Raw genomic sequence first — 16,441 nt, forward strand, 5'->3', positions numbered from 1 at the left:
AGATACCCTCTTGTGAAGCTGCTTTGCCCCCTAGAGAATATGGCAGCACCAAGTAATTCTTCTTCATTTATGGTCAAGCATCATTGCTCTCCTTACTGTAAAGTTCCAGCTAGTTGTCTAGGAGTTGTCCTCTTCAATTAAAAGCCATATGCCTCAGAACAAAAAAATTATTCTTAATTAGGCTCTTGTTAAGACACCCTGGCTAACACAGCCTGGCTGGCTACCTGCCCTTTGGATCTTATGTGACTCAGGTATTCTGACCTCATTCACACTGGCAGAAATTCACTTTGGCTCAGTTCCACAGTTTCTAGCAAAGACTAATTCTTGAGACAAATTAGTGGAGAAGATTCTGAATAAACAGCATGTAGAAACTGTTCTTATTCATAAGCCCTTGATTAAGAATGGATGAGAGATAAATATAATAATCCTTTGAACAATGCTTCATTAGTAATTCCACAGGTTTGCTCCCACCACGGACCAGGATGTGATACATGGAGTAATGGGAAGTCTGGCAAGCCGTGTGCCCAACATCTTCTGAACCATTGTTTGAAATTATGAGCTTCCTCCAGCCTTCATTTGCTTTTCCATCCAGCCTCGCCTCCCTGGTCCATGGCCAGTACCTCTTACTAGCTCCTTTGTCCCTCTCCTGTTCCCTAACCTAAATTCCACCCTGCATCGATATAAATATTCATTAGGATAAAGCCCAGTTTCCTTACCTTTACTTCAAAGCTTCATGCTGTGCACTCTTTCCTCTCTATATACAGTAAGTTCTTACTTGATATCATTGATATGTTCTTGGAAACTCCAACTTCAAGCAAAACAATGTATAATGAAAATGATTTTACCATAGGCTAATTGATACAAACAAGAGCTAAGTTTTGGTGGCGTATTTCTGTCCACACGAAAAAGAATTTCTAAATAAAACCCCAAACACTTCTAATATTAAACATTGAAATAAATATGAGCTATATGTACATTTAAGAGAGGTAAATAAAAAGAAGTAGGATAATTATTTACCCATTATTCCAGTTCAAGGTGTAGATGGTATGAGCCTATCCCTGCAGTTCAGGGAGCAAGATGGGAATCAACCCTGGACAGGATGCTATTCCACTACAAAGCATACACACACGCGCGCACACACACACACAGACATGTACACGTGCACACACACTTGCACACACACATGCACATGCACGCACACACGTGCACACACACACACACTCAGACCGTGACAATTTAGACACACCAGTTAACCTAATATGTACATCTCTGAACTGTAGGAGGAAACAGGCATACCCAGAGAAATCCCATGCAGACCTGAGGAGAAGGTGCGAAGTCCACCCAGACAGTGACCCCAGCGGAGAACTGATCATTTTTTCTAATCAGTGTTATAACAAAGCCATGTTGAAAGAAACAATGTTATTTAAGGACCCACTGTATTCCAAACACATTAAACACCTTGCAGGTTTCCAAACATGTCTTTCTCCCTACCAGTCTTCACATATGTTGTGCCTTATCCCTAGGGAAGTCTTCTCTCTTACCCAACTCCGTTCATTCACTTGGCTAATGCCTATTCACTCTTCAGAACTTAGCTAAGGCACCACTTCCTCCAGTATCTTATCTAATCCAGCCCCTCTCAAGGTACTCATTCATCAGGCTCTTTTCAGAAGTCCTATGTATTCCTTTGCCTCCTCCTTCTGAACTACTTATCCTTAAAGAACCAGCTTTCCACTGGAGTGGGTGTTACAATGGTCTAGAATCTACTATGGATGACAGCTCAAGACAACCAAAACTGCTTGTTCTCTTATGTCTTGTTTGTCTTTGTTCTCCTATCTTCTAGCAGAGTGATCACACTGTTACGCCACTCATGCTTCTCGGTAAGACTAATGTGATGGGTTGTGACCGTATGGCTAAGGGTTTCAAATTCACATGACTTGGTAGAAAGAACGCATGCTTTGGTGCCAGACAGACCTGCACATAAATCACAGGTCTGCCACTTACTGTCTATGTATGGTTGACAATTTACATAAGCTAAGTCGAATCTGGGCTGTAGCTCTGCAAGTGAAGAGAATCATCTTTACCCTACAGAGACATTGTGAGACATTAGTATAATACATACCAAACGCTTATCCAGTGCTGATAACAGGTAGTATTTATTATTATTGTACAAATCATGAGAATCAGGATTTATTCCTATACAAATTGCATCAAAATCAATAGCAATTTATAATCAATATATTGCAAATACCTGAAAGAGACTCTGAGATGTCTCTCAAATATCTAAGAATCACTGCACACACCTAAAAGATACTTTTATGATAGTAGGTCCCTACAATAGTGCTACAAATAAAGTGTATATGAAGGTCTTTTCAATAACAAGATCAATTCCTAGTCAGTTGGCCCAGCTTCCAGTCAGTGTCTTGTTGGAAGAAATTCCCAGATGTGCTGAAAGGAGTGTGATAGATGTAAAATGGTATTTTAAATTAACACCCTTATTGGACATAGTGTGAAATGTTCTTACTTAATCCTTAAACCAATAGATAAAGCCCTCACTGTTGTCCCCATGTGATAGCTGAGGCTTAACAAGGTAAAGCAGCTTTCCAAAGTGGCACACTGACTGAATGGGACAGAACCTTCAAGATTTAAGATGTTTTTGATGTCAGAATCACTTTGTTATTTCTCTTATGTGGTAAGATAACTAATGTTGATAAGCTGTGAATAATTTAAGTCTCTCAGAAGTTTCTCAGCTTCAAGTTCCTTTGCACCTACCCATGTTAATTTTGTGATTTGAGTAGTCAGAAGAGCTGAGTCAGAGAGGACTTTTACTTCAAACTTTCCACTGGAGTGGGTGTTACTATGGTCTAGGACCTGCTGTGGATGGCAGCTCAAGACAACCAAAGAGGCTGCTTTTCAGGCCGCAGTTGTAGACTAAGACTAAACTACATGCCTGGCCTTGCAATTAAGAAGGCAGGCATCAAAGTTGGCTGCAGATCTTCTTGACTCCATGGTGGCAGTAAGAGACTATTTGTCAATTTGGACTTACTTCCATTTTGTAGCTAACCTTGTTCTTTTGGGAACAGACATTAATCTGACTTCATGATTTTCTAGTAGAAAAGCATGGCTTATTCTTAATCCACTAGTTCTATAATTCATTCATTTTTACTAGTTTATTTTAAATGTATTTACTTACCTATTCCTTTATTAAGCACTTGCTATGTAGTGATATATTGAGAGACATCACAACAAAGTGGCAACAATGTGGAAGCTGGGTAAACACAGTTTTGCATCCCACTTTTGTAATTTGTTAGTTAACAACCCATGTTATTACAAATGGGTGATAAGGGCATGAGTTTTAGATCAGGCAGGCTGGGATTTAAAATCTCAGCTCTACCACTTATAAAATTTGTGACCTATAACAAGTTTACTTTTTAATTTTCTTTGCTCTGTCACCTAGGATGGAGTGCAGTGGCATGATCTTGACTTACTGCAACCTCTGCCTCCCAGGCTCAAATGATCCTCACAGCTCAGCCTCCTGAGTAGCAGGGACTACAGGCACATGCCACCATATCCGGCTAATTTTTGTATTTTTTGTTGAGACAGAGTTTCACCATGTTGCCCAGGCTGCTCCTGGGTTCCCAGATTGACACATATCTTTGAGCTTTAGCTTCTCTCCATAGTAAAACGGAAAGGATAATAGTTACCTTATATAATTCTTACAGAGAATTAAAACAAGATGTGAATATAAGGTACCTAGTACAGAACCTGACCGACAGTAAGTGCTCAAGATTTATTTCTTTTACCTCTGACACTAGGCCCCAGACACTGCAGAAATAAATGTACTTGAAATTTACAAATGCCATAAAAGAGATAATAAATAAGGGGACAGGAATCTAACATTTTAAACCCCTACCTTGTTTCAATCCATGTCTTAGGCATTGCATGTGATGGTAGCCTTGAATTTAAAGCAAACTCATATCTTCATTTATTCACCCATCTATTCATTTGTTCACTTATTGATAAATATTTATTCAGCACTTACTATGTGCCAGGCATTTGCCTAGGCAGTAGTGATACAGCAATGAATTAAGGGGACCAAGTCCTACCTTGAGCTTACATACTAGAAATCCATACCCTTCCTGCCACACCTTGCTGCCCAGATAAAGAATTTTGGAAATTAAAAACAGAAAAAGATATATTATTTTCAACTTGGAAATCAGAGAATACTTCACGGAGAAGCAGAAGTTTGGCCTGGATGTCAAAGAACTGTAGGGCTCAGAGTTGGCTGGGAGAGTAGGTGGACGGAGCAGATTGCATCACAGCCCAGAGGCTGGGAAGAGCAGGACCTGCGAGGGAGTAGGGAGTTTGATTTGGTTGTCAGGTGGGGTGGGTAAAAGTGAGTAATAGGAAATCGTTTGGAAATGTATTTGGAAGTCAGATGGTGGTACACATGGAAAAGCAGGCTCAGGAGTGTGGACTTAGGTAGACCACAGAGAGCCATTTAAGTTTATTGAACAAGGTGGTAATAGGATCAGGGATAAGCTTCAGAAATATTAATTGGGCAATAATGTGTAAAATGGATTAAAAGAGAGAAAGACTAGAGACAGAGAAAGACTCAGGAGGTTGTTGATTAAACATCGCTGGTATGTTTGGGGTTTTTCTACGGCCAGTGACAGACAGATCACCAGCAAATTCAGGTAAATTTTTTTTCATCAGAATTTGCAAAGGTAAAAGCATTTTGTTTTTTGGTTTTTTTTAAAAAAAAAAAAAACAGGAAAGAAAATCTGCTTCATTTAAGAAAACACTACATAATATTACACAAAAAACAAATTCCTTCATATATGAGAAGTATTTAGTGTCTTCAACAGAACAACTAAATTAAACAAAGGAGTGGAGAAAACCTGAGACAGCAGGTCTTATGGTATAGTATTCAAATTAAGTTGATTCTTAGGCCAGAGCTTTAAAATATTTGCAAGCAAATTCTGATTCCTTGATGGTTTTTTGTAATAAAATTTCGATTGTAAAATAAGAATAAAGTTAAACATTTATATAGATTTATATAAGAACCTTTATATAAGAACCCTTACAAGGTGGCAAATGTCCTCAGCATACTTTTGGTATAGCTTTCACTCTTCCTGATTGGTATAGGTTGAGAATCCCTAGTCCATAATCCAAAATCTAAATGATTCTAAAATCTGAAACTTTTTGAGCACTGATATCACTCTGCAAGTGGGAAATCCCTCACCTGACCTCAAGTGATGAGTTGCAGATAAAATGCAGTCAAAACGTTTTCACGAGCACAAAGTTACTAAAACAATTAAATAAAATTACTTTCAGGCTATGTGTATAAGGTGAATGTGAAACAAAAAAATTTCGTGTTTAGATTTGGGTCCCATCTCCAAGATATCTCATCGTATGTACTCAAATATTCCAAAATCTCCACCCCACCACCAAAAATAATAAAAAATAGTGAAATCCTAAACAGTTCTGGTCCCAAGCATTTCAGATAAGGAACACCTAACGTGTAATGCCGTTGTTCTGGGTCAAATTCTCAGTTGATGGAAAACAACCCATTCCCAGACCAGCAGCTTGAGGCAGCATTCTGCCTTCAAAACATTACCTGCCTTTGCAACTTTCTCTTGGTTTCTGAAGAATCAAACTCAAACTAACCCAAATTGAGGTAAAATCTCTTCTCTCTCCCATCCTCTTCCAACCCAACTTGCTCTTCCCCTTGCCTTTTCACTTAAACAACAAACACTGATTAAGCACCTACTCTGTACCCACTTCTATATGGAGCACTGGGATCTCTGCTAAGTGTACCGCTGACCAACAGAATCTTGTAGTCAACCTCAATTTCTCCTCCCTCCATCTCTCACATCCATTCAGCAACCAAGACCTACTGAGCTCACCTCCCAAAAGTCTTTTATATTCATCTGTCCCTCTTCAACCTCATTGGCCCTGACCTAGGATGGGCCCTCATTAGTGCACTCTTGAACAATTACAAAGCCTCCTTTATCGTTCACCCCCATCCCCAACCAGTCTCTACAATGCAAGCTGTCTTGCATGGATGGATACCAATGTGCAATCTTTGAAAACCTTGCTAGCCAAGGTGTGGTCAGCAAACCACAGCACCTGTATGGTCCTGCAGCTGGTTAAAAATGCAGACTCTTACAGCAGAATTTGCATTTTTAACAGAACCCAGATGGCCCATATGCACTGGTTAAAAGCACAAATCAGATCCCATTACTCTCTAGTTGACATTCTAGTGCAAAGACCAACAAATTATAACCCACAGTCCTAATCTGGTTCACTATCTATTTTTGAACAGTCTGTGAAGTAAAAACAATGCTTGGAAATAAATCAAAAGAAAAATAATATTTTATGACACGTGAAAGTTATATTAAATTCACATTTCAGCGTCCAGTTTTATTGGAACACAACACAACCATTCATTTGTATGAGAGGAGTCCTTACAAAGTTTATGGAAAATGTGTATCATGAAAAAAACTATGAGTGGAGTTCAAATTTTTTTGTACCAAAATAAACTCATGCCAACTGATTACAACATATCTGAAAAGGATCTAGTTTGAGATATAAACAAGGATAAGACATCAGTTTGGAAAGAATCCCTATGAGAACAATATAAATTCTGCTAAAATTGAAGCAAAAACAAACATCAGATTTATGGTGAAGCTTGGGTGGAAGAATGATTAAATCATTGATGCTTTTGAAAAGTGTATAGGACAAGGCCCCAAAGAAATCAGCAGTTTACAAATGGATCACTCATCTTAAGAAGGGATGAGATGATATTAAAGATGAAGCCAATAGCGGCAGATCATCCACATCAATTTGTGAGGAAAAAACTAATCTTGTTCATGCTTTAATTAAGGAGGACTGATGATTAACGGCAGAAACAATAGCCAACACCACAGACATCTCCACTGGTTCTGCTTATACAATTCTGACTGAAAAATTAAAGTTGAACCAACTTTCCACTCAAAGGGTGCCAAAAGTATTGCACATAGATCAGCTGTAGACAAAAGCAGGGCTTTCAATGGAAATTTAAAGCATGCGGTATCAAGATCCTGAAATATTTCCTCTAAGAATTGTAACAGAAGCTGAAACAAGGCTCCACCAGTACAATCTTGAAGACAAAGCCTAATCAGAGCAATGGCTACCAAGAGGTAGAAGGTGTCCAGTCAAAGCAAAAGTGAATTGGTCAAGAGCAAAGGTCATGGCAACAATTTTTGGGGGATGCTCAAGCCATTTTTCTTCTTGACTTTCTGGAGAATGAAAGAACAATATCTTCTTATTATGAGTGTATTTTGAGAAAGTTAGCCAAAGCTTTGGCAGAAAAACACTCAGGAAAGCTTCACTAGAATCCTTTTCTACCACGACAATGCACCTGCTCATTCCTCTCATCAAACAAGGGCAATTTGCAAGAGTTTTGGTAAGAAATCATTAGGCTTCCACCTTACAGTCTTGATCTAGCTTCTTCTGACTTATTTTTGCCTCATAATCATAAAAAAAAACTTTAAAAGGCACCCATTTTTCTTCAGTTAGTAATGTAAAAAACATCACTTTGACATGGTAAATTCCCAGGACTCCCAGTTCTCTAGAGATGAACTGAAAGGCTGGTATCATCACTAACAAAAATGTTTTGAACTTGAAGCTTATGCCCAAAAATAAAACTTATATTTTTAATTCACCTTTTCATGAACTTTATGAAATCCCTCAGATGTTATCAATGGTTGCTTTTGCACACAATGGCCGAGTTGAGTAGTTATGACCGAGACTATATGATCAGTAAATTCTAAAATATTTACTATGTTGCCCTTTAGAGAAAAAGGTTTTTGGCCCTTGTTCCAGAGACGCAAACATACATAATTGTTAATAAAGAGAGGTGGACATCCCACTTACTCTGGTTTGATAATTACACATTGTAAACAGGTATCAAAATATCACATCTGTCCCAAAAATATGTACAACTATTAAAAATCAATTTTAAAAATGCAAGTTATGAATTATAAAAAAAAGAAAGAAAGACCTGAATAAAATGTTTTCTCTCCTGTGTACCCACAGCTGGTGCTGATACTCTTCTATGATCCCACATGTTACATTATTGATATAGTCTTTGCAGAGCAGAGGAAAGAATCAAATACATTCCTCTCATTTCATGGCCACTGATTTTTCCCCTTGGAAGACAGAGGGGTAGGTTTTAAACATAGTGAGAGGAGCAAGATCATCCTGGGTGTTGAGAAATGAGAAGGAAATCATGGCGGATTTGAGGGTCAGTAATTTCATGGGCACTGTTTCCACTCAGGTCCTTGTTCATACAGCTGAAAAAAAAGGGGGAAAAGGCATCTTCAGGCTCTGCAGAGCTAAATGAATACTCTCCCCCATTGGGCAATAATTTTTCCATTTAAAGGACTGTCTGAAGATTCCAAAATTCAGTGTTTTAAATATCAACAGCCACCCACCTGCAGACCTTTCCGCATTCGCCGATTTTATGGCTATGTTAGACATTAAAGATAACAGTTCAGACCTTGTTTTCCAATGCAGATCCTTTTGGAATGAATAACCCTGTCATAACTGTTTCTAGTGGTTTGCTCTTTGCTTAATTAATACATTCCTTCAGAGTCACTAAAGCAGGTGTGAAAAATAGTTCAAATTCCAATTCCTTGCCAGAATGAGAAAGAAGTCAAAGCCCGTTGATCAAAAAGCTTCCAGAGAAGTTGCAAAGAGGCACTGAACAGGTAAAGTCCAGAAAGTAGTTGCCTTTCCACCCTTCTTCCCTTATCCCTAGCTTCACATTTTCTGGAACAGTTAACAAAATGATTTTGCATTCACTTAAAAAAAAAATGGTGTTACCAGCTGACAGTTGATGTCGTTCAAAGTGCCAAGTACTATAGTAGGTAGATCCCTTGGTTACAATAGTAAATAAGATATTGTTCCTGTCCTGGAGAAGTTAGCAGCTATATGGGAAAGTCAGATGCAGAGGCAGACAATTACAAACCAGTGTTTTCAGTACTACGGTTCAGAGTGAGTAAAGGTACCATGTGAGCACAGAGAACCAGGCAGCTCAAGCTCATGAGATTAGAAAGGTTTCCCAGAGGGGATGTCTGAGCCGAGTTCTGAATAACATGTAGAAGTCAGCCGGATAAAAGGCTGGAGGTTAAGAGTAGAACACGTATTCAAAGCAGAGAAATATCAAAGATGAGGGAACTCAGCTCATGTGAACTGCGGGACAGTAGAAGATAAGAAGAGGGTTGAAAAAAAGGAGAAGAGAAAGGCTGGTGGGGTCAGGAAGAGGATGACACATTTGCCATACCCCAAGACCTTAGACTCCATACTGAGGACAAAGGGGGCTTCTTGCAGGGTTGTTGGTGAGGGGGCAAGATCAGAGTCGTATTTCAGAAAGCAAATTTGAGCTGCAGTGTGGAGAAAGCACCGAAGCACAGCAAGATTGGAGGTAAGGAGAATTAGGAGAATGCTGCTGGGAGAAATGGTGCTGACTTGAACCATGGTGAAGATAAGGGTGGCAGAAAATAATAAGACAAAGGCCACCCTCTACATCCATGCAGAAAGCCATGCCCTGCACAAAGCACTTTCCCAAGGGGTAGGTGGTTGTTGATAATCAGACTGTGATCTCCTGGCCATGCACTATGGCTCAGCAGGAGGACGAAAGGAACCCTTTTTTATTCCTCAGCTATAAAAGGTATCCTTTTGTTATTCTCACAGTCACCATATTTAAAGGCCCTGCCAATGATGAGTATATTCTAGAATTTTGAGGAGGAAAACAGTTGGTCAGATATAGCAGTTAAAAAGAGAGGATTCAGAGATGACACCAAAATCTTTGGCCCTATTACCTTGACTGACATTCACTAAGGCAGGAAATGCTTTCTCGGGCCAAACCGTTTTACCTGTTCAATCCAATCTTTTTTGCTATCATGAATTTCTTAAACAAACTCAAATAAATTTATTCTAATAAAAGAGAAATACATTTTATTCAGTTTAATAACATTCACTTCTTTTTCATTTAATTAAAGTTTTTCTTTGGAGGTAATCATAGATTCACATATATTTGTGAGAAACAATCCAGAGAGATCCTACGTTCCTTTTACTCAGTTTTCCCAAATGGTAACTTGTAAACTGTGGTACAATACCACAACCAAGAAACTGACATTGATAGTGTCAAAACGCAAAACATTTTCATCACCACAAGGATCCCTCTTGTTGCCCTTTAAGACTGTGAATGCAGAAAATCTGAGAGAGGTTTCAATTTACTTAGAAAGTTTATTTTGCCAAGGTTGAGAATGAGCCGGAGACACAGCCTCAGGAGGTCCTGACAACATGTGCCCAAGGTGGTCGGGGCACAGCTTGGTTTTATACATTTTAGGGAGATATGAGATGTCAATTAATACATGTAAAAAGTACATTGGTTCAGTCTGGAAAGGCGGGACAACGTGAAGCAAAGGCAGAAAGACTGGAAGCATGGAGGCAGCTTCCAGGTCACAGATAGGTGATACACAAATGATTATATTCTTCGAGTTTCTGATTAGCCTTTCCAAAAGAGGCAATCATATATGTATCGATCTGAGTGAGCAGAGGGATGACTTTGAATAGAATGGGAGGCAGGTTTGCCCTAAACAGTTTCCAGCTTGAGTTTTCCTTAGTGATTTTGCAGACCCAAGATATCTTCCTTTCGCAAGAGACACACCGCCCTTAACCCCTACCAACAACTAATTTCTTACCCATTTCTATAATTTTGTCACTACAAGAATATTATATCCATGGAATAAGGGAGAATGTACCATTTGGAATGGACTTTTAAAAAATCTCAGCATAATTATCTGGAGATTCATCCAGATTGTTACAAATTTCAGTATTTTATTTCTTTTTATTTATAAGTAGTATTCAATGGTACTGACATACTGCAGTTTGACCATGCATCTGTTGAAGAATATCATCTGTTGAGTCATTTTTAGTTATGGGCTATTATAAATAAAGCTTATTTAAACATCTGTGTACAGGTTTTGTGTGTGAACATAAGCTCTCATTTTTCTGGGACAAATTCCCTAGAGTACAATTACTGAGCCATATGGTAATTGCATGTTTAGTTTTAAAGAAACTGCAAACTTTTCCAGAGTCTCTGTAGCATCAGCTATATAACAATGATCCAGGCTCTCTGCATCCTTGCCAACATTGGTGATGTCACTGAAGCTGCCTTTGCAAAATTATAGCTGAGAAAATTATGACAGTGAAAGGAATCAGACCTAACTGACTCTATCTTGCTTCTAATCCTTAAGCTGTCTTGTTCATTCCTGGGTGTAGGCCAAACTAACTTTAGGAAAGAATTCAGTTCATGGTTTGACTCTGAAACAAAATTGGTAACAGCTGTTTCTGAAAAGACCCCCTTCTTGTTTGGGGTCCAGTCTGCCTTTGCAGGACTCACAAATTAGCTACAAGATTAGAAATTACAATTTAGGGGCCATACAGTCTCTGGCTCCAAGAGTCTGAATCTCCCCAAATTGCTTCTGGGGGTAACATCACTATTGTGAAACTTGAGATCAGTGCTTGGGATATTTTGCAGACCCTACACTTGGTGGATCAGCTGACATCACCCAGACCTGTAATCTGGACCAACCTGTTCTGCCATTGTACCCAGGAACAGAAGACATTAAGAAAAACTCACTTTGACCCCCTATGATTCCATCTCCAACCTGATCAGTCAGCACTCCCCACTTTCCAAGCACCTACCCACCAAATTATCTTTAAAAACTGATCATGAATGCTCTGGAAGACTAATTTGAGTACTAATAAAACTCTGATCTCACGCACAGCTGGCTCTGAGTAAATTACTCTTTTTCCATTGCAATTCCCCTGTCTTAATAAATTGTCTCTGTCTAGGCAGTGGGAAAGATGAACCCACTGGGCGGTTACACCACTGTTTTGTTTTAAGCCACTGATAGATGTACTGTTTGGTTTTACTTTAATTTAAAATTTAAACTCACTGTGGTTTTAGTTTGCATGTTCCTAATGGCTAACAATGTAGAACATGTTTTCATGGGCTTATTTGCTTCTGTTCATCTCTTCAGTGAAATGTCTCATGTCTATTACCTATTTTCCAATTGGACTATTTGCTTTGTTTACTGCAGTTATGAGAATTTTAAGAGTTCATTTTTATTCTTTGGCTTCCCTGGTTTTATTTATGACACATCTGAGACAATATGGTATAGGGTGAAGAAAGTAAGCTTTATCAGGTAACAGACTATGAATCCCAGCTCTTCTGAGCCTCAGAATATCATCTGTAAGTTGGAGATGATAATGCTATTTTGTAGGGTGGCTATAAAAGGCAGTGTATATACAAACCACTCCCTAGTATCCAACATATACAATGTAGATATTCAATACATAGCTACTGTTTTATTATTTGTTGATCAGATCAAACATTCTGTAGCTTCTTTTTCCCCTCCCATCCTCTCAAGCCTTATGGTGATGTCTTTTATACTGCCAACATTACAATAGTCAATACCTTCTGAAAGTACTTGTATAGTTGCATAGAAATCTTTCCACCTAAAGAACATCTCAAATGTGCATGTTCAGCTAATAACACAGCATTAATAATTTTAAAAACTTATCTAAAATACAACTCCTTAAAAATAATAATAAGGTACTGGGTTTACTACCTGCATGATATAAAATACATACAACAAATCCCTATGACACATGTTTATCTATGTAACAACAAACTTTCACATGTACCCCCAAACCTGAAATAAAAATTAAAACAAAAAACAAATAATGGTAATGATTTTCAAATTATAAGTATTGACAATGCTTATTTGGGAGTATTTCCTGCAATTTCTCAGAAAACAAAGGAAGATAAAGGAAGTAGAATCCAGATCTTGATAGATCACATGGCTTACATGGTTTTTCACAAGCTGTAATTTTGTCTTACGTAGTTTCATTTAGAGGGCATTAAATGTGCACAGCATGGCTCGCCCTATGTTGGATAATTTACGGACATCTTAAACAAAAAGAAAGTGTGACTCCTCCTTCTGGGAAGTCGGACTTCATTTTCTATTTTCAGTTGGAGAATTTGAAAAGTTAAATTTTATTTCAATAGGACAGTATTTACTGAGACATTTAGGTAGGAAGCAAGATCTTAGCCAAGCTTATACATAAAAAGATATTACTGGAAACACTTTCAGATTTGTTTATCCTCAAATAATGTGATCTATTTTCATTTTGAAAAAAATAAAGATTTCCACAGAAAGAAATGCTTGCATGACTTTCTGAGTCATACCATGAAGATTTTTTCCAGTAAGCTACACTAGGCTGGATGCTGTTCAAAGGGGAAAATGTCAAACACACTGGGGTTCAGTCTGGCCGGTGGGTGGGTTTACTCAAACACAGAAATCAAATATAGGCATTCAAGCCAATACCTCAGAAATGACAGAATGAATGGCAAATCAGAGCTGGAATTTTAGCACTTATTTTTCCGCTGAATCCCACAAATATAATATAAATGAATAATCCTTGTGAGCATTGCAATGGCATTTACTGTATTTCTTTCTTAGAATCCTAAAGTTGAAAAAAACTAGACATTATAAAATTTAACCTTTCTTTTGTATGATACCTCTGACACATCTCTGACAGATTTCCTACCTCTGCTTAAAAACTTCTGAAAATGGAGAGCTCACTACTTTGTAGCACAGCCCTTGCCATTGTCAGGTAATGGTAGGCATGGAAAAGAACCCGGAATGATATAAGCCAAGATAATAACAGTGGTTACCTAAGGGCAGGATAAATAACGGGTTTCTTGTTGTTCTTCCGCTTGTATTTTCTAGCTTTTCTGTAATGGGTTTGTGTTTTCATAATAAGTAAAAGATAAGTACTCTTTAAAACCGTGAAGAGTTCCAATACTAACACTGGTGCTGTCCCAACTTTTCACCCTAAAAATTAAGGCAGAGTAAGATTCAATGGCTGAAAATTAGATACAAAAATTACCAATGTTCCAAAAATCTGTGACTGGGGAATATCTATTTCCACTACATTAATATGTCAACCAAGGTATGATGCTCAAATTGTTTGCAGCTAAATTGTTCTGCTCAAATAGTAAGCTACTTAATAATTCTTACACTATGTACTCTCTGTTTCTATTAAAACATCCAATTATGCCAAATGTTTTAGAAACTGTATCATTGTGTGAGCTGTAATCAAGTTATTATTAATCTACACCACCAAATGTACTGTGTTCTACAATTGTTTAAACGGTTTTCTTATTATTATTATTATTATTATTATTATGGAACTTAACATTTATCCCTGTTAAGTTTGATTGCATCACCTTGGTTCTTTTCCTTCTTACAAGGTGGTAAGCAGAGCACTTAAGAGGTTATGGAGGAAAAATTTGTTCCTGGATGAGAAAGATCATGTTCTGCAGAATTATTCATGCATCTTTGTGACTGTTCCTGCTTCCCTGACTCCCAGGTCCTTGTCCTTCCCTCCTTATTCCCATACGTTGTTAGCCAGCTCCTAGTAAATAATATGCTTTAAAACGAATCATATGTATTGAGCATCTACTAATTACCTAACGCTTCCACATAGGAAGTGTTATTCCTCAACAGCTCCCCTTATTCCTCAACAGCCCAGTTGACAGGTATCTACAGGTGCAGAAACAAGGGCTCAGGGATTAAGTATATCTTTAAGTTCCACAGTTAATTCACTGACAACAGTATCATTTGAACCTACATCTGAATGGTTTTAATGCTAATGCTGCCTCTGGGTATTTTTTGGCTTTGGCTTCTTGCCTTTAACTTTGCCCCTCAAAATCTCAGGTAGACTCTGTCACCTCTCTGATTTCCAACACCAACCTAAGCATTTTAGTTTTCTCCTTTGCATTTGGATGAAGCGCTTCTGCCTATTTAGAATTTGGATATCCAATGTACAAGCATTATTTTCAAGATCTATAAGAGTTTATAATTGCTCACTTATATTTTCTTCTGAGGCATTGATAAGATTCATGAAATACCAATAGAGAACTTCTCCAGAGTGCTATCTCACCATAAAGATAATTTGAGCATATATTAGACAACCTACAATTCACCTTCTTGTCCATGAACATATTTTAACACATTCTGTCAAATACCTTGGTGACATCAAAGCCTACAACATTTCCCTGATTTATCATTTTAGAAAAATTACTAAACAGCAAATCCAGTACATACTGGACTATATACTGGTTCATGTACTGGAAGAATTCAAAGATAGAACTGGGTTGATGCAAATGCTAAAGTAATGTCACCCAGACCTAGTCTCTATTCTTGGTTCAGTGCTCCTCTATTTTGGCTTCCATCTTAAGGTCCACATAATACAAAACATAGGCTGGCAGCTCCCAGCCTGCACTCTCCCAGGGCCACTATGTACAAATCACTTTCACTGTTTGAGGAGTTACAAGAGGCATACATCTAAGTAAGAGAGCCTTTGACCACAAAAAGGCTGTATAGTCTAATAGAGAAAGCATGTGCTTTGTGGAAAATGGATTAGGATTTGGATCTAAGACTTATCCTTGAGCAACTTATTCAAACTTGGTGTTTTTCATTATAAAATGGAGATTCTATGTAGTTCATAGAGTTGTGTGAAATCCTAAAATTTGAATAAAATAATGTAAATTAAGTGCCTAGCATAATGTCAGGAACATCACAGCTGCAAAATGTATCAGCAAAGGCAAGTATACTAAAAGTAATAATGCTAGTAGGGATATATGTTCTGTAATATTGATGTAAACTGATATACTAGGGTTTCAGAAGATTCATATCTGATTGGGTTGATGGGGCTAGAAAATATTTTATGGAGGAAATGGTATCTAAAGTGGGTCATAAAAGGATGAGTAACAGCCAGGCACGGTGGCTCACACCTGTAATCCCAACATTTTGGAAGGCCAAGGTGGGCAGAGCATGAGGTCAGGAGTTCAAGACCAGCCTGACCAACATGGTGAAACCCCGTCTCTATTAAAGATACAAAAATTAGCTGGGTGTAGTGGCACACACCTTTAATCCCAGTTACTCAGGAGGCTGAGGCAGAAGAATCACTCAAATGTGGGAGAATCGCTTGAACCTGGGATGTGGAGATTGCAGTGAGCAGAGATCGTGTCACTGCACTCCAGCCTGGGTGACAGTGCGAGACTCTGTCTCAAAAAAAAAAAAAAAAAGAAGGTGAGTGAAATGACGATAAGTAGCTCTAAGACAGCAGAGCTTAGGGCGCACTCAGAATATGACTGAAGTAGAGACCACCAGGAGAGGAGATGATTGGAGAGACAGTTAGAAACGTTGATTTTGTGTGTGTGTGGGTTTGGATGTCAGTGAGTAGTTTGTAGTCAGTTCATTGAATGAGACCCCCTGAAGTTCATCAAGCAGGAGAGTAACATAACGAAAGTTGT

General features: G+C 38.2%; 1 long non-coding RNA gene across 1 annotated transcript in view; it reads right to left on the minus strand.

Annotated features, from left to right (window-relative positions):
* LOC144577776 (uncharacterized) overlaps positions 1–16,441 on the minus strand; it is a 170,432-nt gene that overhangs the window by 98,458 nt on the left and 55,533 nt on the right. The gene's annotated exons all lie outside the window — the stretch shown is intronic.

Source organism: Callithrix jacchus, chromosome 9 (genome assembly GCF_049354715.1).
Source record: "Callithrix jacchus isolate 240 chromosome 9, calJac240_pri, whole genome shotgun sequence".
NCBI classification, from domain to species: Eukaryota; Metazoa; Chordata; class Mammalia; order Primates; family Cebidae; genus Callithrix; species Callithrix jacchus.